Source organism: Chiroxiphia lanceolata, chromosome 4 (assembly GCF_009829145.1).
Source record: "Chiroxiphia lanceolata isolate bChiLan1 chromosome 4, bChiLan1.pri, whole genome shotgun sequence".
NCBI lineage: Eukaryota > Metazoa > Chordata > Aves > Passeriformes > Pipridae > Chiroxiphia > Chiroxiphia lanceolata.
Genome location: NC_045640.1, coordinates 54518190 through 54545393, shown reverse-complemented (window position 1 = coordinate 54545393; position 27204 = coordinate 54518190). Strand labels below are relative to the sequence as shown.

General features: G+C 37.3%; 1 protein-coding gene across 2 annotated transcripts in view; it reads left to right on the top strand.

Annotated features, from left to right (window-relative positions):
* GRID2 (glutamate ionotropic receptor delta type subunit 2) overlaps nt 1-27204 on the top strand; it is a 695515-nt gene that overhangs the window by 371305 nt on the left and 297006 nt on the right. The window lies entirely within an intron of this gene.

Below are 27204 nucleotides of genomic sequence, written 5' to 3'. Positions count from 1 at the left end.
GGTCCGTGTGTGTGTCATGGTACAGAGAATCACAAAACTGCTTAGATTGGAAAAGACCTCTAGGATCCAGTTCAACTGTTAACCCAGCACTGTAAAATTCACCATTAAACCATGTCCCCAAGTACCACATCTACACATCTTTTAAATACCTCCAAAGAGAGTGACTCTACCACTTCTCTGGGCTGCCTGATCCAATGCTTGAAACACCTTCAGTGAAGAAATTTTTTCTAATATCAAAACTAAACCTGCCCTGGTGCAACTTGAGGTCATTTTCTCTTATCCTATCCCTTGTTGTTTGGAAGAAGAACTGACATACATGAGAGATATATATATATATACAATATATGATTATATAGATGATGTATATGTATGTATGATATATGAAGACATATGTGTGGCAGTGTTAGTTTTATGGCTGGACTCAGTGATCTTAAAGGTCTTCTTCAACATAAATGATTTTATTCTATGTAGAGTCTGGTCCTTAGTCCTTGTTCAGTGCAGATGGTGTCTTGTTTTATGAATAGCCTGGTTATCCCCCTGGGGGAAGAGTAATGATGTTTGTCAGAGTGGCAAAATCTAGTTCCTGAAATCCAAACTGGTGACATATCTTGTTTACTTTATCACTGCTTCCCTTTGTAATTGATCTGAAAGTTCAGCTGTTGCAGAAAAATGACAAATGGTTGGTGCCCTGTATCTGTGGAAACTATTTGGAAGCCGTTGTAAAGGCTGGTGAGGCTTTAGCTGGTAAAGATGTAATCTCGTGAATGGCAGAGCAATTGCAATCTGAAAGGTAGAACAGAGATCTTAACAAACAAAAGAAACATTGGACAATGCCTGATGGAATCAGATAAAGCTATGATTTATTTCATATGGAAAAGAATAAAATGCTGACATTCGTGTTTGGCTGCAGGTTTGCTGAAACACTTTCAAACAAACACTGATCTTTTTTCCTTGGAACCTGGTGTTTCTCAAGAGGTGTGTCTGAAATTAAATGTGTTGGATGGTTCCTCCTTGCTGCCCTCTTACAACATTTAGAGGAAAGGTAAATGTGTGTGCAGTAAAGGTCATGTTTTAATTTTGCCCCAGTTCTCAGGCTCTTTTGAGCAACACAAATGGGTAGTGTTCTAGATGTTTTAAGGAGATGGTCTGAGTTCAGCTGGTCTTGTCATGCAGCAGCTGTGAGTAGAAGCGTGGTCTTAAGTTATATTTAAACAAGCTCACTCTAAGAACTAGAAGGCTGTAAAAAAACCCAAAAAACCCAAACCTCCCCCCCCAAAAAAATCCCACAACATCCCAGCACAAAAAAAGCCATATGTTGTTGGCCAAAAATATTTCCACAATTGAAGGAAGAACTATGAAGCAGCATCTTTAAATGATCTATCTAAATCATAAAAGGACGGACTTAAGAAAGAAACCTAAGACAGAAAGAAGACAGAAATTAAGGCACCGGTAGGGTACGTGTTCTCTACAAAACACAGCTTTCTTGAAAGTATTCAGACAAAGCACAGAAAATGGTCCACAGCTGTTTGGAGCTACTGTTTGGAGTGTTTCTCTTATGTTCCTAACTGGAACGTAACTAACGTTCCTAACTTGTTCGCAGCTGAGTTTGATGGGAGAGACTGAAAACCTAGGGAAGCTAGAGCAGAGATCTGTGGTCTTATACAGGAAGGGTCTATTAACAGACATCACTGAGTATGGAAGGTCAGGGTCAGTCCCACTGGAATGTGATGGGCATAAATCCAATTTAAGTGGAATTTAAACTTGTTATAGCCTCTCTCACAGTCTCCTATGGATTCCTTATTTCAACTGAAGTTGCATGCCAATTTGCATTCGTGGCATTGAGATAAGGGATCATCATTAATATCTCCCTAGATATTTAGAATCAACCACTGGCAATCTGAAAACTTCCAAAGCACTATGTAGTTACCATTGCTATTGAATATGGCACATTTCTGCATCTAACTGTGAAAGTGTACGGTGCATTTGATCATTTTGATGAATGATGTGGAAATGGACTTTTCAAACAAAGTATTGACTGAACATATTTTAAAATCTATTTGCACAGGTATCTCTGTTCAGGCCAAAAAGATATACCATTCATTCCAAAAAGACTATATGGACTTTTTAGAATCTTAAAATACATAATGGAAAATAATTTTTCATTAAGAAAAAATCTTCTTTAAAAATAAAGCTCTTCCATGTAAAACTAAATTAAAAAATAAATCTTTCTACCAGAACAGGGCAAAGAGAAAGCATGTTTTATTCATTTAGCAAGCTGCTGTTTCACACTGATGCAAATAAAACTACATGTGAACTAACAGCTGCTCTCAAACAGATTGCTGCATCTCACAATCTGTGAAGGGAGCACAGCTGGAGAAATCTGCAGAACATTTTTATCTGTAAATCAAACAGAAACTACGAAAGCATTAAGTACTATACTTATAATAGCATCAATGTTTACAAAGGGTTTACAAACTGCTTCTGTTTTCAGGCTGTCTTCTAAAAAATATCCAACCAACCAGTAATTTCCAAGGTATTCATTCCTACCTTAAGCACTTCACTGTCTGTTGATACCTTGCAGATGTTTTACTAGGCTTGTGCAAGCTTACATTTTGTCTGACAGAATATGAGTGTGAATACCATTTGACTTGAAGGTGTGTTGTGTCCTTCCTTTGAGCAAGGTGTTGATTTAGGATGGCTAACAGGTACCCAAAGAAATCCTTACATCAACCCTAAGGGAAGATATTTCTGACTCAGAGAAGTCGAATCTGTTAAGTAGGTTTGCTACTTGTTTTGTTGTTTGAGAAGATAAGCTTTTCTTCTTTCCTCTAGTGCATAGTTCACACATTTGAAGAAAACCATGGAGATTGGATCTGTTTCTAAAGGGATGAGGAAGAGTTACAGCTTAGGCATTCATAATGTTAAAGTTAGAAGTGACATCTTTCACCTCAACTGACTCATTAAATAAAACCTGAAAATCACTCGATCACAAATTGGGTGAAACTGTTGCTCATCAACCTTGAGCACAGCGCTTTATGTTAGCGTGACCATTTTGACAGGCAGATGTAGGCTGGTAAGCTGAGTCAAGAGTCAGCGTGGGAAATGATGCGAAGGGAACCATCTGAAATGGTTAGAGGTACAAACTTCAGAGGCCATTAGGCTAGTAGGTAAAAGGGAAATCAGTATATTAAGCCTTAGTACACTGGAGATTTAATGAATAAATATTTGTGGAGTTGTTGAAGGCAGAACAGGCCAAAGCGTAAAGACATATCAATCCTTTACGAAAAACAGAAACAACATTCAGTTGTTTCTCTGAGCTGGAGTCTTCATCATGTAGCAGAAGATCACAGGTAAATTTGTATATAAGACACAGTATAAAAGAAATGTAAAGTGGTCTATTTGAAGTGTTGTAAAGCACTGCATTGTTTACAGCTGTGAACTCCATGGCTAGTATTATGCTTAAATATTTACATAACTTCCAGCAGCAGCTAACAGTTTTGACTGAAAGAAAGTCATCTTTCTAGTGATCTGAAAGATTTACCTTTGGTTGTTTGGTTTTTGTTTTGTTGTGTTCGGGGGGTTGTGGTTTGTAGGTTTTTTCTTTGTTTTGGGGGGAGTTTTGTTTGGTTGGTTTGTTTGGTTTTCTTTTGGTATGGTTTTTTGGTTGGTTGGTTGGTTTTTATTGTTGTGGTTTTGGTTTTTTCTTGTTTTTGTTTTCTTAATATACCAGGTAACATTTAGCTCTTTGTAACTTCAAATGCTTGTTTTCATTTTATAGATCAGTACTCTAAGTACCTGTAAGTGCTCAAAGGGCCTGATTCAGCAGAGCATCCTAACAGGTACATGTAAGCTTTGCTGCAACAGGAATATTGCATAGAGAACTACATTAGTTCAAATAATTCAAAAAGCATTATTGAAGTCAGTGCCTAATGATCAGGGCCAGTTCTTTCCCTTGAACCAGAACTTATTTCTTTATACATCATGGTGTGAAAAAATTACACTTGTTTTTTGCAGTTTGGTTAGTGGCTGTGGTACTGTGGCAGTTCATTCACTTCTATGCCCTTTGATTGTTTTGGTGTGCCTCAATTTGTTATAAATAACATTTAGTTTATGTTTATGCCTGGTAAATTCTTTGTGTGCTTCCAAGTTAAGTGGAGAGATGTAAAATTTCTCCTTTCCGTGGGAATAGCTGTTAACATGAGTCTACTGGTTATGAAGTTATATATTCTGGAATGTCTCTTTTTGGGGAATTGTTCAGGCAAAGGAAAACTTGCTAATGGGATGAAAGTTAAAATGTCTCCACTGGTGAAGGAGAGTGTGTATTCTCTAGATGTCTTTGATTGGTCATTAGAATGTTTGTTCTCTTCTAACTTCTTTAACTTGTAATGAAATTTTTACTTTTATTGCTTAAATACCGCTTTAATTTCCAGTTAAAACAAAGCAAGTATAGCTGTAATGAAACATTATCTGCAAAGAGTGATTTTGAGTTACAAATTCCTTTATTGGAGATACTGCAACTTATTTTTTTATTTTACTCTGTCACGCTTTTATCTACATTAAAAAGATCTGATCTGTAATATTTCATATTCAGGCATTGCTTCCTGAATAAGAGACTAACTTTGTTATTAAAGAGAACAGCTGAAGCATATAAACAAGAAACCTAGAAAGACAACCACTATGGAAAAATACTAGCAGTTTTTGTAGGCACATTAGACGAGATACAAATAAATTGCTTTGTTTTCCCCCTATCTAGATTACAGCTTTCACTTCTAAGAGTATCCAAATACAGGATGAAACATATTAGCAATACTGGTGGAGTATATAAAAGCTATTTAAATATCCAAAACTTGTCTTATGATTCTGATGTGTCCCCAGTCTCTACTTTTATATCAAATAATTCCAACTCTGACTTTAAAAAGTAACTAGAAGAATCTTAATTTAAATGAACTAGACTTGTTAAACTAGAATTACTTAAGCTGATTACATTGCACTTGGCTGTACTTATTGAAGCTCTGAATTCCCAGAAATGGCAATGAAACCCCATACTGCTTTACTAGGCATTCTAACATTGTTATGGCTTGTGTTGATGATGAGCTCTCTTTGTCACAGTGAGTGCAATATATTTTCATCCTATTTAATTCTGGGGAAGGAGAAAGTGGCAATGATATCTGAAACCAAAGCAACTTTCAGCCATAAGAGAGAAATGAGAGGTGTAATTTTTCTGAATCAGTCAGATGCTTGCAAAATGCAGATTTGAAGTTGAGTGTTTGGAGTGTGAGTTTTTGTTTGTAGTTGTTTGTTTGCCTGTTTGTTTTAATTTGACCTTGCAATTGGGTTTATGCTGTCTGAAATAACATCACAATTATTTATTAACTAAAACCTTGCAGTACCTTGCAACACTATTTTTTTTGCAGTGGAAAATTGACTACTGTACCATCCTCCTTTACATTTCACAGTCAGAACAATAGATACATTATTTTTAAAACAATTCATTCAATTCAGATTACTCCTGGAGATTGAAGATAATTTCATGTTGACATTGCAGAGACATGCTTGATCAGAAAGGAAAAATAGAACAAAATAATTTTTCATCAAACTAGTCTTTGCTTTTAAAGTGACATTTTATTTAAAGAGAAAAATTGAAGGCTATTAGATTAAAGGAGTTACTGGCTTATTTTGGTACTGACAGGGAAAGCAAAACTCTTTTAGAAGTTAAAATTGAAGATATAAAACAATGGTGAGGTGACTTCTGATGTCTTAGACAAATCTGTACTAAAGTGCATTTGCTATAATTATTACATTCTGATGTTATTTTGAATTATGTTTTGTCTTCACAGCCTGCCTCAAATTCTGATTCAAGATGGAGAATTTTTCTGATCAGATTTTACAGGGGAAAAGGGAGAGCCTTTTTTAAAAAACAGACTAAATGGAAATAAACATTTATATGAGATATAAGTGAGCTGAAAAGGGCACAATACAATTAACCCTAAAATAAATTTTTAAAAAAGTATAAAATATTTTTTCTTGATTCAACTCTTATCCATCTCAATAAACAGAAAGCAAATAATGCATACACGTTTTGTGTATGTGCATTACTTCCAGCCATATTAAATAGTTTTGTCAAATTTTTAGAAATTTCACATGCCAATAGCATAGCACTAACAGAAATTAAAAACAGACATTTGTTCTAAAAGCAGCCCAACATATTGACTTTAAGTTTTCAGAACACAAGAAAATATTAGAGGGAAGTGAACAATCCATCTTTCACATTTTTCTTATTCAAGTAGATAACAAAGAAAAAGGATATTATTCTACACATAGAGCTTTAGTTTTTAAAAGTTTAGCTCCTGTATCAGTAGCTAAATGATGTGTGAGTTGGTCTTCCTCAAAGAGACCAACTCATTGCTTCAAATGAAAAACAATAGTGTTTCTACCTCCTGTTCTCAGACCATGGAAAAACCCAGGAGCTTGTCTGTGCCTCAAACCAATGGGGTTGGGATCCAGCCCACTGTAAGGGTATTAGTTTCTAGCTACTGTGTACAGAGGGAATGAGTAAATCGCTGGTCTTTATCACACAACTGGAGCTGCCGGTAATTTCCAGAATGCATTTAGTGACGTGCTTCTCTTCGGTTTTCTTTTAAAGTAGGTAATTCCACTGTGCTCCCACAAGACTAGTTTTAGGGAATGTACAGCATCAGAACAGTAAAAGACATGGCAAGAGCTGGGTTTGCGCTACATGTCTTGCTCACGAGAGCATAAAATGTATGGTGCTAACAGAGGCTCACAACTGACTGCAAGCAAACCTGATTTAACATTTGATACCTAGGAGAGAGACACGAGCATCTGGGTTTGGTTTTGAAATAATACATTAAGCAGGAGTGAGAGGAAAAAAAAATAAGAGCAACAGTAACAACCTTTGGATAAAATCTATTAGTGTAATTAAAGGACATGGGTTTTAAATACACAACATGGTAAACAGTAAGAGAGAAAAGAACCTCATGGGTCCTCCAGAGGCAGTGTTAGCATGATTGTAGGTACAGACATCATGTTTTGTCATGTTAATGTTCTAGATATAAAATAATCATGGGCTGTAAGAGAAAGGCAGTGTGACCTCATTTATTTTGTGATTACCAGTTGTCCTGAGGTAGGTGGATTTATTATTTTTTTTTCAAAATGTTAATAGAGTTTGGACCTCCGAGCTTCACCCTGTCTGAACAAAACAAATATGTATAGAGAGGTTGATGCACTACTGTTTTTAAATAAAAACTGGAAGATAATATGTGTTTTCAACCTATTTTCCTTTTTCTCCATCTCCACTAGTCTGCCAGAAAGAAGGAAACCTGACCAGATCAAGGCATCCTTTATACTAATGATAGTCTGTGCTTCCTTCATTGGAGGATCCTACCTAGTCAGCGAAACTAGGAATGAAGTTATACGTTCTATGTAATTCCCAAATATGCCTTTTTGTTTCCCAAATTGCCATCTATTTTCATTCCCTTTAATTAATTTTCTTTAATTTTTTATTACTATCTGTCTTGAGTGATCAAGACATTGGCTGTCCATAAGAGGTTGCAATGTTAGATGAATTTGCTAGATTATAATATAGTTTCTTGCTCATATTTACATGTAGTCTTCTACCAATGCATATTTTTATTTGGAGTAAGCATCTGGCATAAAGCCAGGAAGACCTGATGCCAAAACAAGTGTCAATCTAACAGGATAGCAGAGCAATTTCTTCCCAGATTAACCTTATTTTTCTTGGGTTTTATCTTTCATTTATCTGCCATTTTGATTGCATTCTTCTACTGACAGTTTCTCTGTTGTCTTCTTTGCAGAAACTAAGATAGAAATTCAAAATAAATTCTTGAAGTCTTCTTACTGTGATGGATGTTTCAAAAAACAAACTGAATTTAAAATTGCCAGAAAAATACTGTCTACAACCACAACATAGACCTCATACTATGCTCCATTGGCCTTATGTAGCCAATGTTTAACAAACACTTCAAATGTCAAGCTTTGCTTATACATAAAAGCCTTTCTTAATATGACACAGTTAATTATTTGAAGCATTAGAAAGCACGTGGTTCTGTTCAAGGACTTGCCTTTTTGTCTTACTTACAAGTATGCTCTGTTTTGTACTCAGCTTTCAAATGATTGAAAGAGGAATAAAGATAGTGTAAAAAAAAATAGTCGTGTACAGTTAATTGTCAGATCTCAATTTAAAAAGAAGGAGGAAACTGGTTCTCTCTGTTCCCAGAGATATAATTGGGAATGTCTCAGAACAAAATTCACTTGGCAGGGGAACATGGTGCATTTCAGTTTTGCCTTCTACCAAAGGTATGTAGTGGCATCCTGTGTGATTTATTTTTGTTTCATTAGAACAGACTTACTAGAGTTGGGACATCTCTGGTGAGACTGATTTGGCATAATGAGCGCGAATGGAGATGACTGTGGCCTAAATGGGATATTTTAACTTATAATTCCACTTAATGAAGATGCTTTCAACAAGTGCCAAGGGGTAAATGTGTAATTAACCAAATAAGCACGAAATTCTAGACTTTGGCCATTTAATGTAGTTTATAGATAAAGGTTAACAAAAGGAAATAATTATTATTTTTATTTATTAATTTGCTTTCGTTTGCTTTCTGTGTTGAAATATGTGTGTGTGTATGTATGTATGTAAGTGCTATAAATACCCAGTTGTCTCAGTCGGGACAACGACTGTCCCCTGAGGATTCTCTCTGAGTTTGTGCAATTACGGCATTTCTTATTTATTTATTGAAAAGTTTAATTAGTGCTGAATGTCTCAAGCATATTTTCAATTTGTTGAGTCCCAGTGCACTTACCAAAAGAAGTAAGATTCAGACATTTATCAAATGCTGCGCAAAAGCTCCAGCTGTGATGCAGAATACAGAAATAAGACAAAACTAGCCATCATTATCAGATACTTCCACTTCAGATATTTGTAGTTTATCTAAAGTGGATCTTAAACAGCCCTGTCTGGAGTTTTCAGTAATAATCCAAACACATTTTTACTCCTCTGTTGGAAACAGTGGACTAAGCTGTTTACACTGCCAAAGTGCTCTAAGTATCGAAGTATAGCAAGAACCTCATCAAAGCAGTGAGCAGCTGGAAGTGCAGAATGTTAGAACAGTTGACCTGGAAATCATCCAAATAGTAAATATAATGTATGGGATTTTGTAGATATTATTTTTCCTGTAATGATCCAGCATAATGGAGAGCTCTTTACTAAGAAATAGTCGCTAGACAGAAGATCTAGATGTTTTGGTGTCTTGTAATTGGAAGCTTCTCTCTCAAATTAAAAACATTTGCCTTATAATGCTGCAGGAATGTCTGTCTAGTTTCATCTCCTCTTAATGACTGGACTGAAAACTAGTGCTCTGTTACTTTGGCAGCGTCGTTATTTGCTAGCTGCACCTAAAATGTGATGGGTACTATTAATGTAATTGATTGTATACTTTGACAATTAGAGTAGAAAAGGAGTCATGAGTTCATGTGAATTTTCCTATTCATGTGTGTATTCCTCTGTCTTGGGACTTTTAAGTTTATTTTGACAGGTCAATTAGACCCTTCTAGACACTTTCAATAGGAAGGCAATAATGTAGTTTTTCTGCATGTTGAAGTGAAAAAAATGTAGCGTTTTTGTTTGAGGAAGTGTTCTTTATTGAGATACAGAATCTGGGTTATCTGTGGGCAAACAGGACCTTTACCCCATACCCATGAGTCCTAGGATGATGCTCAATGTGGAGGAGCAATGCACAAACCACTGCTGCTGGTGGTTGGTTTTATATATAAAAGAACTTCATGTTGATGATCATTTGTGATTAGATCAGAGGAAAATATTTGTTGTCAGATATGGCATGTTCAGGGAAGCATCTGTGACTTGAAACCAGACGGGGTGAGGGATGGTGTAAGAAATAAGGCAAAAAGGTAGGTGTGATTCCTCTGCTGGTCAAGGACTTGACTGTTGCCATGGCAGCAAAGCTCAGTTCTCTCCTTAGGCAGCTGCTGATTACACTTTGAATTTTATTTGCATTCACGATTAAGGAGGAGTATAAAAGGACTGAGGTACAGAATTAAAAAAGCAATAAGAGGATAAAAGACCCTTCAATAAGTGTTCCTTAGAAGCTTTAATTAAAAAAGTAGAAAGAGGGAGAGGAAAAGAAACAGAGATGGAAAGTGATGGCAAAATTTTAGAAATTTTTATTTGATAGGTGAATTACTGTTCCAAAAAGTATTGGAAGGATTATTAATATACCCATGAACTTCTTATATTTCATAGCTTTATATCATAAAGTAATTTTTTTCATTATAGACAGGACTACTGTTCTTCAATATAAAAAATTCAATCAAAAACTCTATTTAAGTGAAAGATTTACACTATGTTAAGACGTAAGGAGTCACCATCCCTGGAGGTGGCGAAGAAATGACTGGACATGGCACTTAGTGCTATGGTCTAGTTGACAAGGTGGTAATTGGTCAAAGATTGGACTCGAAGATCTTGGAAGTCCTTTCCAACCGAATGATTCCAAATGATTCTGTGATTCTGTGATCTTGGGTTTTTCAGACCTGACTTGACTTTTCATAGGACTGTTCTGATAATGCACCTCATCCTGTCTATTTTATTATGCATTGCATTGTTTTTATCAATCATCAGAAACTTCTATATAATACATACATGTCAAGTGCATACTACATGTTAACGTGTGTGTATAATACATATGCATTTATTACACCCATGTAAAGAGGGAAGAGCTACCACTGCAATTCAGAAGCAATGACAGTTTATTAAAAGTCTCCTACCCTTAATAATTAATGTGCAACTCAGTCAAATTTCTGATGTCATTGAAACAGAATACAGATTTTGGCATTTCAGGCATACTTTGGAATGGGGACTCTGAATCTGACAGTAAGGAAACAGAAGAGGGTGGTTGTTGATAGGCATAGGAGCTATCAAGGAGGATAGTTTAGTCAGTAGAACTGAGTTCTCTCCATAGATCTTCATCTTCTTCTAAATGGTGCGTTTTTTGTGACAATCGATGTGTTTATACAATATCATTAATAACACCAAGTTAAATAATTGTAAAATCTTGCAGCAGTATATAATAGTACAGCAAGTTACTATATTTATTATTACTGAAATGCTACAAGATTTGTCATGTCCAAATACAGAAACATGACTCTAAACAGCTGATTTGTCCAATTTCTATCTGGTTTTGTCTGTCAAGTCTCTCTCTAGCCAAATACTTTCCAGATTGCAATTATTTCCATGGCTACATATGCCATGGACCAAACTGAAGTGATATCAGCGAAGTAGGAAAGTTCTTTTTCTGAATCAAATACCTATGGAGAAATAGGTTACTATGCAATGAGTCAACCTGTCAGTATTCACACAGAAGGGAAATTTGGCCCTTTGTACCCATACTTTGCCCCAAGTGGAGAGCCACTTGATCGTGGATACTGTTTACAGTCTTTTCTGTATTTCTAGCCTGCTCTGTATTTGGTAAACACTATCTGTTAAAAGGAACAGCTGGTTTTAAATAAGTTTGGTGTGGATGGAAAGAGTTGTGGCCGTTTGCTTAAGTGTCGTGGTTAACAGGTATTCTGTAGGTTCTGGTACATGAAGCTCCTGGAGCTGGTCCAGTGGAGGGCAACAAATATAATTAAGGGACTGGAGCATCTCTCTTAACAGGGCACGCTGAGGGAGCTGGGCCTGTTCAGGCTCAAAAAGAGATGACTGAGAGGGGACCTCATCAATGGCTGTATCTGAAGGGAGGGTGTCAAGAGGATAGATCCACGCTCTTGATGGTGCCAAGCAGTAAGGCAAGAGGCAATGGGCAGAACTGATCCACAGGAAGTTCCACCTGAACATGAGGAAGAACTTTTTTTCTTATGCAGGTGACTGCACACTGGAACAAGTTGTCCAGAGAGGTTGTGGAGTCTCCCTCACTGGAAATATTCAAGAACCATCTGAATGCAATCCTATGCCATGTGCTCTAGGATGACCCTGTTTGAGCAGGGAGGTTGGACCAGATGACCCACAGTGGTTCTTTCCAACTTGACCCATTCTGTGGTACATTGCAGCAAATTTTTAAGCTTATTTTCGAGCTGATAGAAATATTCTTTGAAATGAGGCATGACAAAGAGACATAGGCTAACGGAAATAATCTTATGTAATATCTAACCTCTAGGTAAAAATATACACAAAATTAGTTCTACAGAGTTCTAGAAACAAAGCATTTTAGTATTAGCTGTTAGAATGAGAGGTGTAGAGGTATATAAATATGAAAAACAGGTTTCTAATATTAAATCTTCATACCCCAAAAGAGGTACATATAAGGACTGAATAAAACAAATATATATATATATAGCTTTCTACAGGGACACACTTATGTCTTTTAACAGACAATTCTAAAGTAACATGATTCAGCTCTAGAAATACTTTCTGTTGAAAATTGTCTAAAGGTGGAATCAGCCTCTGTCTTCAATAAATAATTATCAAAGGCTTTAAGCTAAGATGATTTGTTGTAGACATCCCACCTATTTGCCAGCTGATGCCTCTTTTCCTCTTCCAGTAGTATTTGGAGCATTGGTCCTACAAGATTTCATGTTGATTTATTTTATTGAAACACTAGCCTGTCTATTATATCAAAAGATTATTTAAACTTTTAAAGGGTACTCAGCAGGAAATACTGAAGAAAATAGGTATTGAGAAGATGAGTGAAAAAAAACTGTAGAGAGTATAATTTGTCTCTGCTGAAACTCATTACTGATGTGGAAGAGATCTGTGACAAGCTGAGCATTTCTACTAGAAAATGTCAGACTTCTACTTAAGTGAGATTTGTTACAATGCACATGATGAACATGAATGTTTACCGCTACTGTGCTATGGTAAGTAGTGACTGAGCTCTGGAACAGGTCGCCCAGAGAGGCTGTGGATTCTCCCTCACTGGGAATATTCAAGACCTGCCTGGATGCAATACTGTGTCATGTGCTCTAGGACAACCCTGTTTGAGCAGGGAGGTTGGACCAGATGACCCACTGTGGTCCCTTCCAACCTGACCCATTCTGTGACTGCCAGTTAAGCTAAAGAAAAAACACAGATTACCTTAAAAATAACGCATTTAAATAAATGTTTCCCATTTTTGAATAAGGAATCTCTTAGATGTACTGATTTTTGCAGCGAACATAGAGATTTTCTGTTTTTTAAATGAATTGAAATTGATGTGGTCTGAATTATTTGAGATGCACGTTTGCATGCATGAATGTGATAAAAATAGCCAAATAGAGCATGTAAATGCTTGAGTAATGCATGTTGTAATTGTAATGCCTAGCTTTAGCACTTGCAAAATGATTGCATTATACATGAACAGAAGGACATATTTTTAAATTTGTGGCCAAAATGGACTGCAGTCAAATTTAGACTAGCTGAAGCATTTGGAAAAAGTTCAGGTAGTTGGCAAGCCATAAGCTGGCTGTTAATGAATGCAGGATATACTGCCATCTTCTTCTGGGCACGTGGTTGTTTCTTTCTGCACTTTGATTTTAGTGAAGTTTTTTTGGATAGTAAGTATGTTTACTTGGTTATATTCCTCTCAGTTCCCCTCCCCAACCCCAATTTAAATTTCTGTTTTTAAAATAAAAATATTTGTCTGTCATTCTGGCAAGGAATCTATTACATTTTTCAAATCTTGGTGGGTGTGGTGTGCTGTTTGAAAATTGCATTTTGATGAGAGTTAATATTTCTTGGCTTGGCAACATTTTTTTTTTTTAATTTAGTTTCTTATATCCTAGATGTTATGAGAATACATAATCTAAATGCCCCTACTCCTAGGAACTCATTTATTTTGAAAAGTGAACATTTCTCATGTGCTGTAAATATGGGACATTTTGACAAATCATTGCATCTGATGAGCAAGGTTCTCTCTGGTATCTGTAGTCAGTGACCAGTCCCAGTCCTAGAGATCTGGGATGCCCCCACACACACCCAGTGGGCAAACACAATGTAGTAGGAAACTAATGTCTCTATTAGAGCAGCTTGCACTTAAATTATAATGGATTGATTGGCCTGCACTCGGGCCAACAATCGTTCTCACAAGTTGCTATTTTTGTGAGATTTTCCCAGATGATCCAATAGAGCATTTCTAACTAATATGCATCTACATGAATTTTATTCTCAGTTTGTTTTTTTAACCCCTCTCTCTTTTAAATAAGCTGAAAATTAATGCAGCTTTCAGATTTCTTTTTGAAGGGATGCAATATCTCTGCTCTTTGCTTTCTCTGTGATAATGCTACCATAGTGCTTGTGGTCAAGCATCAGTCACTGTTTCCTACAGAGAAGATTTTGCTCCTGAGGTCAAACTTGGCACATCATGGCTAACCACTGCATAGCCAGTGAGCTAGCAAAAGTAGTTACTGCCTCTATTTGCTCTGCAGGGGAATGTTATCTAGTGAGATTGCCTTTGCACATCGCTTCTCTGTAGTACCAAAAATAATTTATTACTAGAAGACCTATTTCTATGTTCCCTTCTGGCTAAAAACAACATAGTGTCTTGTGTATGTGTTTTGGGTTTGGGGTTGGTTTTTTGACAGCTTCTTAGCACTTTCCAGCTGATGATTCCCACAGTTCCCCTATTCCAGGCTATTTAGTCAATGTGATGGCTCTTGGGTAGCTGCTGATGTGGGCTGTCATCATGATCTGACATGTCCTTAGTGGAGCTAACAGTAAGTCTGCTTCTGTAAAGGCCATGAAATTTGGGGCCCCCTGCTTGCTTTCCTTATAAATCTGAGAATATTGATTCCTCCAAAGCCTCTCTGCAAATGCCAAAGGGAGTGGAAAAAAAAATATTTTCGTCCCTGCTCCACTTTTTTTCTTATTTATGTTTCTCTCAACCCACTGAAGTTGTTTAGGTGTGTGGGTTTTTAACAAACATTCTCTTTTTAAGTCCTTGGTAAAGATGTTGTGAAGCAGTAAGAGTGGCAGTATCTTGCAATCATTTAAAGAATCATTGCAAAAAATAAAAATCAAGATTGATTTTCTGCTTCTTTTTGTAAGGTTTTTTAAATAAGTACATTTAGGCTAGGGACATGCCCAAACCACTTAGACACATAAATATCCCTTGTGCCAGGGTTAGTTTGGGCAGCAGGAAAAAAAGGTGCTGTTTGATGTCTAGGCTTGGTTTTGATGAAAGGATGACAAAGAAGTAAAGGGACAAGAAAGTTTTTAATTAAATGTGACATTTTAAGGATGATCTGAAGGGTTAGATCCTATTCCTTGACCCAGCAACCTGAAATAGCCTGTGTGTAGTAAGTAAAGAGGAAAGCAACCTTGATGTCCTTATCTTCTGTTTCCTGAGGGATAACCAGGAGTGATGAAGCCTCTCTGTTAGGATTCGAAGCAGTTTTGCCTCCAGCAATCTAATATGATTCTCCTGATGTTACACAGTGCTTAACTTAACCTCAGAGTACTGAACAGTATATCCCAATTGATACAGAACAGTACTATCAGGTAGGTTAGCTAGTTTTCTTATCTTTCTAGTAAGTATAATGGGATGAGGCAGCTTTCCCCTAGGAAAAGTGGTACCAAGGAAAAAGAGAGCAAATGAAAGTATATGGATTTTTTTTTTTTTTTTTAACAATTCCATAACAGTGTGGAGTTCTATTTGCTTATACTAGCTTTGAATTTGCCCTAGTTTATCCACTTAAAACAAATTAATTATTGCCAACAGGAATTACACCGACACTTTTTTCCATTTTATGTAAAAATGGAGCTATTGTGCATGCTCCAGCTGAGCTTATTTAAAAATACTTATGAAGGCCCTCAATGGAGTCTTTTTGCCCCAAGTAGCCAGACAGGCTAACATGTTGACAGGATGTAGAATAGTTCTTCTCTTTATATTTTCAGGGATTTTTGGATCAGCATCTCAAATTTTGGCTTACCCTTATCTCAGATGAGTGCCATGAATATTATTTCTAACTTACTGCAGGACAACTCTGGTTCAGTCTTTCATGGTGCAGCATTTTCAGTCTATAAAAATAAATATTTACTGATCCTTTTAACTTTTTTCCTTTCTCCCCTGCACTCTTTCACTAAATATAGACAAGGTTTGAAGGTTTTTTGGTATTTTTCATATTTTTGATAGCAAATCTTTTAGATGTGTTGGTATTGCTCAGATGCAAAGCAGTAGAGATAACTGAAATCTCAAAAGTGTGACTGAGGTAAATTGTCTCCCATGCAACTCTGAGTTCAATATCTGTTATCACTGTCTCATGAATAAAGCTGTGTATACTTATTTGTGGTCCCTGCTTAAAAGCATGTCTGTCTCATAAACTACAAAAGCCAAGAAATTTCAGTTCAGCAAAGAATAAAAGCATAGCAGATTTACAGGAAGTATGGAATGGATTCCTGTAAGTGCCTAAAATAAGGCTTTTCATATATATTTTAATTAGTATGCAGCAAAGTGTCCCTAGTTTTTGTAAGAGAATATTTGAGGTGACAAGAAAAGCTTTAAAGAGTTTTATTTTAAGATATAATCCTTAAAGTATTACTATTTTTTTTTGTTTCTTTGGGATTTTTTGTTTGGGTTTTTTTGTGGGTTGGTTTTTTTGGGGGACTTTGTGTGTGTGTGTGTGTGTGTGTGTGTGTGTGTGTGTATAGTTTATGCTTAGACATTTTACTATCGTGTTTACATTTCCGGTTTGCCTGGAAGGTTTTTAGTTGGGTTGAATTTTAGGGTTTTTGGTTTGTTGGTGTGGTTTTAATTTGGATGACACAAAATGAACCCTCTTGACAATTTCATAGACAATTCCTCATAAGTGTATTCTTTCTGGCAGTCTAAAAAATGGCAAAATATTGGTTAAACACCAAATCCTGTTGTGTACTTGTTTTACTTTTATAATGTCACATACCCTAAATTAAATAAATTAAAAAATACACATTTGTCTTTCAATATCTATGTAAAGTATCACCACAGGAATCTTTATATTGCTGAATTTGAAGATTCTCTATCAGTTGGGTTTTTTGCAGATTTCAGATAGACATAATTATACTTCCTTTCCTTTAAGATTCATGCTGGTTAGATGTTCCATATATCTTCTCAGCAGTCTACTAAGGACTGCTTGGATAATGTGGAATTTCATGCCTATGTGCAATTAGACTTCTTGATTTGACTGCTGAGGAGATTAAAAGAATAAAATAAGAAAAAAATGTATTCCAGTTGACAACTATCTGTTCTATCCAAAGCAAAATGTCTTGTCTGAAGTTTTTGTGAAAAGCAGCAAGGGATGTGAGAATCTCGGTTCACAGAATTCCTAAGGGAGGATATTTTCTTCTTTTACATGATAGCTGAGTGATTTGTGCCCACAGTCAGGATATAGGAGGCAAAAATTCTTTTCTGCCTCAAAAGTTTTCAACTTCTATCTCTCGTAATCACTGTACTATAAGGACAGAGTGTCTGATAGGAGACTAGCAGGCTGCTGGACCCCTGGGTTATAGTCCGTGTTTCATTACATGTTTAAACAGCCTATGCAAAGTAAAATGGTCAGAGAGGCAGGCTGGGGCTTCACTATCCAAAATACTCCTTTCTGAGTAACAAGTCTCCCTGGGACCAGGGTCACATGAGGTGGTGTTATTAAGTAAACAGGAAAACTGGGTTTAAATCCTCCACATCCTGAGCGATTGCTTGAATCGCAATGTGTTGACTATGTCTGCAGGAATTTCAAGTGGTATATCTCTGCAAGTGAGCACTGCAACAAAAATTGTGGTTTCCAACAACCTTATTATTAAGGAAAAAACTTTCCCAGTACTCCAGACCCTCATTGAGTATCTGCTTTTGTTGCAAGGGCTATATCACATAAAGGAATATGTGATTAGCATAAAATCACAAAAACCACAGTAAATTAGCACTGTGGCAGAGCATATGGTAAAGAGAAGGGTTTATGGGCCCAGATTCAGGTGTACCAACTTAATTCTGGAATTTAAAGGCATCAGCAGCCTTCTCCTTGAAAAACTGGTGACCTTTGTTTGCAGAGACAAATGCTGGTAAGAGTTATGCAGAGGCCCTCTCTGAAGTCTTCTAAAATACTGTGTAATACGATAGTTAAAATCCTTCAACAGCCCGTCTGTTTTAGGACTGTACTCATCCTGCCTGGAACAACTCTAATGTTAGTGATAGATTTCCCAAAAAGATGAAATCCAACCTTTACTTTCGATTCCAGTCTCTGTCATATACCCTTAAATAAATCTGTATTGATTGATTTGGATTGGTAAAAGTAATAATACAATTGTTATGAACTATAATAGTCCTTCTTTTAATACTGTATTACAGAGGAAATGCATGGCATACAAAGTAAACATCATACCACAATGTGCCTGCATTGGACTGGTTGATTTTTTTTTTCCCTGTAGTTTAGATTGCTTTGGGTATGTGCTAGCTTAGTTCAATTTGTAAAAGCTGGTCTTCGATTTGTTTAAATTGCCATTAATTTATAGTATATCTCTCAGTGACCACTTCCTGTTCATACCATCTTGAAAAACCAAGTGGTACTGTATTTCAAACTTGTGCGCTGAAAATAATAAAATCTAGAAAGGTGGAATGCCCCTTGACTGGTGTTTAATTGAATGTGTAAAAAAGTGTGGCCTTCTGCAACTAATGGCAAAGTCAGACAAAAAGTGATCCTTGGCAGCCACCAGTTCCTTCTCCCTCACAGATATCTGCATCCTCAGTGTCAGGTTATCTGTCTTCATGTGAAGCTTTTCCTGGTCTGGTTTGTCCAGGCTTACATAGCATCATAGGGACATGCTGTTTGAAAATCTCCTGTCTTGAAATGGTCAGGTTTCTGATTTGCAGAATTGCTAATCCTCTTAACTTCAGCTCCAGGAAAGTGGTTGTAGCCTGTATTTTAAAACAGTTGCTTTACTAATTTTATCATTCTTCAGGTGATCAGTGTTCTCTATAAAATGTATTTTTTTGTCTAATCTATTTTTCATGCCAACAGTATTGTTAACAATTCTCCTTGCAGTTGTATCTATTAAAAGTAAAACAATGGTATCAGTCCGCTGAAACAGTATTATGTGCTACAGTCTTCCTTCATGAAAGGAGAAGACACTTTACAAATAGCAGCAGTCCCTAACTCTGCAGCAGGATATGCTAGTGTGAATCCCTGAGCCTGTGCCAGCTTCTATTAACAGCAAAAAGACAGTAACTGAAGGCAGTGGGCAGTTTACATATTCTGCAGCCAGAGGAGTTTCTATTTCTGTTATACTCCCAGGTATAAGAAAATTTGCATGTGAAGAAAGCTGTCCTTTAGCTGATACAAACGTGCGATACAGTGACATCTCAGTGTATTCATGATCACAAAGCAGTCAGATATGTCAGACTGGGAATTGTATTCTCAGAACTAACCTTCTGCAAAGCACATTTGTTGTTTTTGAGAAACAGCTGAATTAGATTCTAGAAAAGGTGGTATAAGAGGATGGCTTAAGGTCTCCAGCCCCCTGAAACTTCCTCCCACCTCAAAGAGTTTTTATGGTATATTTCATTGTTGTTCTCCAATGAAGTCTGCAAATCTAGCTTTGGGTGGTAGCCCTGGACACCTTCCCAGGAATCTCTACATGGAAATGAAAAGGAACTGAGCTCTCAGGCTTCTCCATGGAATTTCACATTGAGGACTCTATTCCATATCACAGTATAGGCAGAGGAATATCTATATAGCTAATTCTCTTTACGGTAAACATCAGAAGTGAGGTTAATGCACAAGCTCTGTGTTAAAACTGTGGCTGTGGTTTGTTCCACTGGGGAGGGTGGGTGCCCGTTTTGTCAAAAATGGGTAGTAGGCTAAAGCACTTCATATAAGTCTCCTCAAGGCTCTATACCGGCCTCTCTTTTAAAGAAAAAGGAAGTCTTGGGGAAGCAAGAGCTTTCAAGAAGAAGTTGGAATAAGAAATGGTGATGATACCAGTCCTGGGAGGCATTCCCAAGGCGTTTAAAGGAATTGTAATCACAATTCTAGATTGCCATCAAAACCTCAGAACCTTGGTATGCTCTAAGTGTCAATTGGCAAAAAGCAGTCCAAAAAATATAAGGTGATAGGAAAAAAAAGTGTTTCTCACTGGAAGAAACTTTTGAGAAAATCTCTTTAAACAGGACTTTTTTCTGCATTTCCAGGACTCTGTCCTTATTTTTCAAATAGAGGAAGTCTCAGAATAGGGCTGGGTCATTTCTTTATTTTGGTTTTGTTTGTTGTTTGTGGGGAGTTTTTTTCCTGTTTTGAATACTCCATCAGTTTCTGTTGTTTGCAAATCTTGGAGATGCATGAAGATATTAGGCTTTTCTTCACCAATCTTTATTTGACATCCCTGAATTTTAACATTCATTGATTTTTGCTCTAGAAATGACAGTGATACTGAGAATAAGAAGATCTTCTTTTTCCCCTTCCTGCTCTTCTCACCTTTTATTTCTTACTTTGGGAAGTGTGGTAGTTTGACAATCCTTATGTGTGAGCAAGTCATCTTATTCTGTGGTATTTGACATTGCTCATCTGCCTTTAGACAAAATAACAAGCAATGAAAGCTGCATTAATTCAAATGTCAACTGCAATTTAAACAAGGCTTTAATTTTCTATTATGGGGGCAAAATCATTTTGGATCATCTCTTGCACTATTACTAAATATTCTCCTGTGTCACTTGAAGCTTTACAAAGCACTGACCTTAGAGTTTTTCTCTGGTTGGATGTCTTAAAGGTTTAGAAGTGCAGGCAGCTTCCATAAATGATGGAGACTAATGTTCCTAAAGTTGAAGCCTGTCTTTTTCCCTTGGCTTTGCATTTGGCCCATGCATCTTGTCACAGAATATTGCTGTGTACAAGGAGATGATTGAGACAGTCATGTGGTATTTTCTGTGTATACAGACACATTTGAGTGCATGGGTACAGCAGACAGACCAAATCAGAAAATGCATGCACCTAACTGCTAAAAAATTATCTCTGGTGTATTCACTACATTGCAATTAAAAATGAGCAGCAAGGGGGAGAGAATGAATGAAAACTACAGGCTAACTAACAGCACCTTAGTATTTAGCTGTCTGAACTTCCCTTGCTAACAAGGGAAGATAACTGATTGTATAGAACTTGAGGTGTACTTGACTCTCTCCTAGCTAATTCATAGGTGAAGATCAGGCATAACTCTGGGAAAAGTCAGAAAACTTCACACCTTTCAAAACTGGTGAAATGAGATCAGAGCTATTTGCTAAGTTTAAACCTCCTGTTTTATGCAAGTTCTGCAGAAACAGACTTAAAGACAGTGGAATAATGTATTAGAATTATGCAAACTCATGTCTTAAAATGCATTTTCAAATTATTTACTCTTGGCAGCAAGTCAGCTGTAATTAAATTTCTGAAAACTGACCTTCTTTTTTTTCTCTGGAACGTCTCTTGCAACACACTAATGAGATGCAGTAGGAAAGGTGGGCAGTGTCTGTGCTTTGATCAGACCAGACCAGTGGCAGAAAGACCATATAGGCTTTAGTACAGTGTCCTTTGGCAGTGCTCATGTTACTAAGAAAATTGTGCTTTACTCAGTCCTAAGGAAACACTTTTGAAACTTCAGCTTTTTTCTGTTGTGCACATAGGATTCAAACAGCAAATGGGCATTAAAAGTGACACTTACATATATGTGGACCAGCCTTTTACTTCTTATCTGAGTACTGGGCAGAAAAACAGACTTGTTTTTTGTAACTCCAGTTTTATAGATGTGCTGCTAAATCTGTTATATCTTTCTGATACTGTGATAAAATGGGAATAATGATACTTCCTTGCTTTCATAAAGTGTTGGAGATACCTGAATGAAAAGAATACTGTTCATGTCAGTTCTTTTTTTTTTGCCTCTTTACTCTCCTACGACATATCTCTAGTAGTGCAGATGAGAAGGTGGTATGTAGTACTCTGTTTTACTGCCAGTTTTAGGGCATCCCTGCAAGCTATGCAAGCTAAATGCATAGAAAAAGCAAGCTGAAGGGAATGACACTATTTGCAATCCACAACCAGGAGCTCACGATACACACAGTAAGCCTGGTTCCCCTCTCTTTCACATCCAGTGTTGACAGGCCAACTTGCTTGCAACTTGAGAGGTGATACCAATGCAAAATGTGTAAATGTGCCAAGAAGACAGAATCCTGTAGTGGAGTCAATACTCCTGTTTTACAGAGTTACAGTGTCAGCGCATTTCATGGAAGAGCTGGAGAAAGGAGAAAAAAATCACATCAGTAAATACAGGAAATGCTGCACCCAGAGGAGTGAAGACTTCAATGAAGGAATAAAGTCACTGGTATCTGAAACAACACAGTGAGCACTGATGCTTAGATCCAATAGCAATTAAAAGCTTTTAAGATATGTAGGAAGAAAATTATAACTTTCATTTCAGGGAAAAGCAAACGAGTAGACTCAGCAGTTTTACTGCTTCACTCTGCATGGTGTTCCGCACATGGGACTGCTGTCTTATGCTGTAAAGCTGTGGAAAACTACTTCTGCTCCAGTTTTGGAAGCAGAGACTACTTTTTTTCACTCCCAACGTGGTTTTGTGTTTATAAGGGAGAGATACAGTTCTAAAATGCTACTTAAAGGCAAAGGGAAGCTTTGCCTCTGATTGCAAATAGGATTTATGTCAATTGATTTCTGATAATTGACTGGGCATGTTTTTCTTGGATTCGTCTCTCTCTGTTGTCCAAGATGGGTTTTAAATCTCCTTTCAATCCTCTTTTACCATGATGTGCATGGTTTAGAACAACTACTGCTTCCAATTAAGGTTAAATGTTTAGTGTTACCCAAATGCTCCCTGTCAAAAATGTATATTTTCCATTTTGGAGTTATGCAAATTTCTTTTTCTGTGACATTGGAAAAAGTCAAGGGAAAAGAAAAGCTGCATTACCTTCTTTTCCTGGCATCTCTTGCAGCCATTACAGTCAAAGCAATCTCAGTAAAAGCTTGCAACTGGCACTAAACGAACACTGCACCATTATTATTCCTGGAGTAAGAGAACAAAAATAGACTTAGGCACATTTTGTCTTCTCTTTCCTTCTCTTCACATGCCGAAGCTGCTGCCAAGCCCAGCTGCTGCTTTGTCTATAACATGCACCAAGTTGATTTTTCCCCAGTGCCCTTTTAACTGAGGCCTTTGTCAATGTATTGACTGTTTGCACAGTAAATACAATACAGTATCACTGTCACCAACCTCCTTGCTGTATCTTCTGCTCTCTTCCATTACTCCCACATTGCAGCAACCTGCAGCCTGCTCCTTGATGTCTAAAAGGATTTATAACTTCCCAGCTGCAAATCTCACCTCCTCATCACTTGCCGACTAATATGTAACATTCTTCTGTACTATCTCAAAGCTTTATTACATACCTTTATTCTTTTTATTCCTTTATTGCTGTTCCTTGCAAAAACCTGTGTTCCCTTATTTTGTTACCCACATGCTTTCCACTAGTACTGTTTTAGCATTTCTGAATTCTTACATTCACCGTGTAAGCATTGAACCTTCAGCCCTTTGTAAATGTGTTGCTCTGGGTTTCAACATGCTATATAGTTGTTAGTGAATATGTAGATTATCTGAGGTTGTTAGAACCAATAGCACTCCACATCCACATCAGGTATGAAACCATGTTAAGAATGTTTGTAAGTAATGTGAGCTGAGATGCTAGACTCCTCTGACAGAAGTATATGTCTTTTTTTTTTTCAAAACTCCTGATCATGAGTGTTTATTTCCCAAGAGTTGAATTTTCCATGTATAGTTCTGTCCTGCCACCACCCTTACCTCAATACCTTACAATTTCCCTTCAGTTGAACACTTTATTCTGTAATTTTCCTTGTGAAATGTTTTATTGAATATTTCTGCTTATAATACATTCTTCATGTCTGCTAGCGTTTTGTGTTATCCATCAATACTTTGTGTCCCACCTACAGCTCTGCTTTCTTTTACTGCTTTCATTCCCCGTAACATGCATGCTTGTGTCTCAATATTGTGGCACAAATCCTCCATTTTTCGTAATCAACTGTACTTTGGGGTCGCTGTGGACCTGGAACTCTTTATCACTTTATCCTGTTGTTGTAGGCAGCCTCGCTTTGCCTTCAAACATCTTTCTTTTTTATAAAGCATAGTTATATTGGCCTCAGAACATAAAATGCTTTCAATGGCACGCTAATGCACAAAACAAACAATGAAAAGTTGCAACAAAGAACTTTGTTTTCGGCCTTTGTGCATGTTCGAGCTTGGCATGCAAAACAATTTTCTGCTTTGCTTTCTAGCCTTGGGCGAGAAACTCCTCTTGGCACATCTGGTTTTTTTATTCTGTGAAATGGAGATGAAGATGCTGAGCATCTTTGCAGAGCATTTTCAGAGCTGCAAATAAAAAGTGTTCTATAAAAGGTAGTTTATTTTTTTTACTTCCTATCACGCTTGTTATTCTGTGTGTCAGTCAGCAAAATAAGCACAATGTCTATTCTTAGCAAATAATAATGGTGATAGTTGTTTTGACTCATCTGAGGTTTTCTTAAGTGGCTAAGTTTCTAATGGAACTGATGTTCTGAACTCCTACAGGATTCTCAGGTTTTTTGCAGCTGTGTATTTTTTGCAACTGATGTACTGTCTTCCTTGCCTTCTGCTTATTCCCATACAAAGCTTTTTATCTTGGTGTAGAGTCTGTTTCCCTTTTTCGTGGCAAATGCGAGATCTGGCCTTAGTATTGTTTGCTCTTCAAATTGTTCTGTTCTTTTGTTTGTTGTTGTTTTGTTTTTGTTGGGGTGTTTTGGGGGGGAGGGGTTGGATTTTCTTAGAGTTAAATGTGTGCCTTTTTTAGGTTATGAGAAGACTTTATTCTGTCTACAACATCACATTAAAAAAAAAAAATTTGCTTGACTGTCCCCTTAGCAGAACATTCCCTGAATTTTTGCTGTTTGCACTGTAGGAAAGAAAGCTCTCCCAGATTGCTGTCCACAGATTTTTCTTCTTTTGGGGGATGGTCTTATTTTGAACAGTATTGTTCAGTAATATCTATGCTTGGAAGAATGCCAAGCTCATCCAGGGCAGCACAGGCAGCTCTTGCCATTGTAGGGCTTCCAATTAAACTAATACTACCAGCTGTGTGTTCTTTTGTCTGCCCTGGACTAGGTTGTGGTATTGTGCTTCACACTGCATCTCTCCAGCAGAGCCTGTTGTCTCCGTATTAATAGTTTGGGCAAGAAAAGGGGGGCTATGAAACATGAGCATTCAGAAAAAAGAGGGGATGTAGAGGAACTTCTGGCTATGTGAATTATGCTAAGAAATGGTCCTTCTAACCTTGAAAAAAAACGATTGAGGGGAACACAAATGTAATATCTTGTATTTAGATCATTCAAAAGTGTTTTACAAAGGTGTCAAAGTATCATAGTCACCAAAGCACAAGGGAAATCAGATTACTAATCTAAAATTAATCATGTGACAAAGTGATGGCAGAGGTGGGACCAGGATATGAGTCTTCAGATTCTCAGTCCGGTGCCAAGTCCTCTAGGTCTTGTTTCTTGACATTAGAGGAGATGCGGTGAACTAGGTGGGGGAAAAGAAGTTGAAAAAGAAGAGATGGAGAAGGAAACACAAAGAGGAAAAGCAAATTGCTTTGCTTGGCTGGAGCAGATTCTAAGGAGAGAAAGAGAATGGGCAATAGGAGGATGACGAAAGCCAATGCTCAGGGGACAAAAAAGCAGATAGAAAGGTAAAGTTAGAATCAAAATAGAAAGGATGGAAGGGAAAACTGGCTGACAGTTTGACTTACAGGGGGCAAAGAAACTGTAATTTTTGTCAGATAGCATCAAGTTCAGTGTTTTATTCTCTTAACAAGGAAGTTAACCCTGGCTTGTTTTGAGCAAATTCGTAAAATGAGAAATGTTGATGCTCAAGTTTTTAACAGGTTTTGCTGTTGATGTTTTTTCCCCGAGTGTTTCCACCCAGACTACCAGAGAACACAGAACTAGAGTAAATCCTTGTGATTTTATCATGATGTTATCTTTAGATAAAGTTGTATTTAGTTTTATATTAAGCTGCTTTAAGACTCAGCCTCTTTGTTTCCATATAATTGCTGCTATTCAGCAATTGTCTACTCTGCAGCAGGCAGGCTAGATATTGAAAGGGTATCAGACAGTATGTGCTGCTTAATAACTTCTCACATGGTGCTGGTTAGGGAAATTAAAAGATTCAGCAACAGTGCAAGGGTGGAGGAACAAAGTAAGGGATGGAGGAAGTTGCATGGTATACTCATCATGGCTGGGCTTCGTGAACGAAGATTTGGGGAGGGCTCTACCCACGTTTATTACAAGTGCACTGGTGGCTAAAAAGGCCAATACAAGATAGGCAGGTCCAGTTGCAAAAGGCACAGCCGAAAGACTCCTTAGGTGGTATATTCTGCTGGGCACGAATCTTTCTGCGTTGTCTTTTCTCCTCAAGGGTGATCCTGCGTGCTTTCTCAAAAGCATCAGTGTCATTAAAAATAGTGTGTCTCCAGGCCTTCCAATTGGAGGCCAGAGTAGACCAGTTATGTTGATCAATATGGCCAAGGCTGAGATGTTGTTTCAGGGAGTCCTTGTATCTTCTCTTTGGGGCTCCTCTCATGCGGCAGCCGGTGGCAAGTTCACCATAGAGCAGGATCTTAGGGAGGCAGTGGTCCTTCATCCTGGAGATGTGCCTGCCCAGCCCAGCTGTGTTCTCAGCAACGTGGCCTCAATACTTGTGACTGCTGCTTGTTCTAGAACAGACGTATTAGTCACATAATCTGACCAGTGGATGTTTAGGATTGTACAGAGGCAGCGTTGATGGAAGTGTTCTAGGAGTCGCAGGTGGTGGCGGTAGATGACCCATGATTCAGATCCAGATAAAAGAGTAGACAGCACAATGGCTCTGTAAACACTGATCTTTGTACTTTTCTTCAGGTGTTTATTTCACCAAACTCTTTTATGAAGCTTTCTAGGGTAGTATGTACTTCATCGTAAATTAGGTAATCAAGTGTAAACTACCAATGGTTGCATTTGAAATAAAGTTTTCAGTTTGCTGAATGGATGAATGGAAATTGCTCATGCAACACTTCGAGCGAGGATGCTGGCAGTAGGTGAGATTTGGCTTATGTCAGTGAAGGTTCAGCACAAATAAAAGAGGGTATTCTGGAG